This window comes from Galeopterus variegatus, unplaced genomic scaffold, assembly GCF_000696425.1.
Source record: "Galeopterus variegatus unplaced genomic scaffold, G_variegatus-3.0.2 Scaffold4931, whole genome shotgun sequence".
NCBI lineage: Eukaryota > Metazoa > Chordata > Mammalia > Dermoptera > Cynocephalidae > Galeopterus > Galeopterus variegatus.
In genome coordinates, this window is record NW_007731042.1 from 7,596 (window position 1) to 9,610 (window position 2,015).

A 2,015-nucleotide genomic window follows, 5' to 3' on the forward strand; every position below is an offset into this window, starting at 1 on the left:
TAACCCTTGACTTGGTGTTGTCAGCACCACGCTCTCTGAAGTGAGCTAACCTGCCATCCCTATATACGGATCTGAACCCATGGCCTTGGTGTTATCAGCACCACACTCTCCCAAGTGAGCCATGGGCCAGCCCTTCTTTCATTCTTTTCTTTTCTGTGCTTTAGTCTGAATGGCTTCTTCTACTGTTTTCCAGTTCACTAGTTCTTTCTTCTACTGATCTAATCTGATTTTAAACTCGTCGATTGAGTTCTTAGTTTTCAACTGTTGTATTTCTCAATTCTAGATTTTTTCTTTTTCTTAATTGCCATACCTTTTTAACAAAAGTTTCTAGTTATCTGAAAAAATTCTCAGTCTTATCTTGCATCCCTGTGAACATGGCAACCATAGTTATTAATTCAAGTCTGGAATCTGCATAAGTTTGTTCCTATTGTCAGTTGCCTTTGCTCATTCTTTTGTCTTCTTCCAGAGAGGATTTATTTTTGCTTCTGCCAGGTCCCTGGCAACAGTAACAGTCTGTGATCACCTTAATGTGATTTCAGGGACTGGGATTATTTAAAACTATGCTTCCATTTCTGGGACGATCATTCTATTTCTAGATCATCCTTGCACCTAGGGTATAGTTCAGGAGCCCACCCCAAAGCACATGGCTGCCTGTCATGTTGGTGGACCCTAGGCTCATACTTCTGTCTCATTGACCAGGAGAGGTTGTCAGAAGCACAGCACAGACTCTCTGATCCTCCCTGTTCCAGACAGCTGCGTCCTCTTGCACAGTGTCAGCTGCACCCTGGGACACGATGGTGAAGGTTGGAGTAAACGGATTTGGCCATATTAGGTGCCTGGTCACCAGGGCTGCTTTTAACTCTGGCAAAGTGGATGTTGTTGCCATTAGTGACCCCTTCATTGACCTCAACTGTATGGTCTACACGTTCCAGTATGATTACACCCATGGCAAGTTCCATAGCACAGTCAAGGCAAAGAATGGGAAGCTTGTCATCAATGGGAAGGCCATCACCATCCTCCAGGAGTGAGATCCTACCAACATCAAATGGGGTGATGCTAGTGCTGAACATGTTGTGGAGTCCACTGGTGTCTTCACCACCTTGGAGAAGGCCGAGCTCAAAAGGATCATCGTCTCTGCCTCTTCTGCTGACGCCCCCATGTTCATGATGGGTGTGAACCATGAGACCTACGAAAACACCCACACAATTGTCAGCAATGCCTCCTGTACCATCAGCTAATTAGCTGCCCTGGCCAAGGTCATCCATGACAACTTTGGCATTGTGGAAGGACTTACAACTACAGTCCATGCTGTCACATCCACCCAGAAGACCATGGATGGCCCCTCTGGGAGTCTGTGGCATGACGGCCATGGGGCTCTCCAGAACATCATCCCTGCATCTACTGATGCTGCGAAGGCTATGGGCAAGGTCATCCCTCAGCTGAATGGGAAGCTCACTGGCATGGCCTTCCTGTCCCCACTGCCAACACATCAGTTGTGGATCTGACCTGCTGTCTGGAGAAAGCTGCCAAATATGAAGACATCAAGAAGATGGTGAAGAAGGCATCAGAGAGCTCCCTGAAGTGCATCCTGGTCTACACTGAGGACCAGGTTGTCTCCAGTGACTTTTAACAGTGATGTGCACTCTTCCACCTTTGACACTGGGGCTGGCATTGCCCTTAATGACCACTTTGTCAAGCTCATTTCCTGGCATGACAATGAAATGGTACAGCAAGAGAGTGTTTGAACTTATGGTACACATGGCCTCCAAAGAGTAAGAGCCCCCAGGACCACCAGCCCCAGCGAGAGCATGAGAGGAGGAGAGGGGCCCTCAGCTGCTGGGGTGTCCCAGCCCAACTCAGTCCCCCAACACACTGAGAATGTCCCCTCATTGACACAGTTTCCATCCCAGACCCCCTGGGGGAGGGGCTTAGGGAGCCCTACCTTGTTGTGTACCATCAATAAAGTCCCTTGTACGCAGCCAAAAAAAAAAAAAAAAAAAAAAAAAAAAAAAAAC

At 47.6% G+C, this 2,015-nt stretch overlaps 1 pseudogene; it reads left to right on the forward strand.

Moving 5' to 3' along the window:
* The first annotated feature begins 794 nt into the window (after window positions 1-794).
* Window positions 795-1,776, forward strand: LOC103604034 (annotated as a pseudogene).
* The last annotated feature ends 239 nt before the right edge of the window (window positions 1,777-2,015 follow it).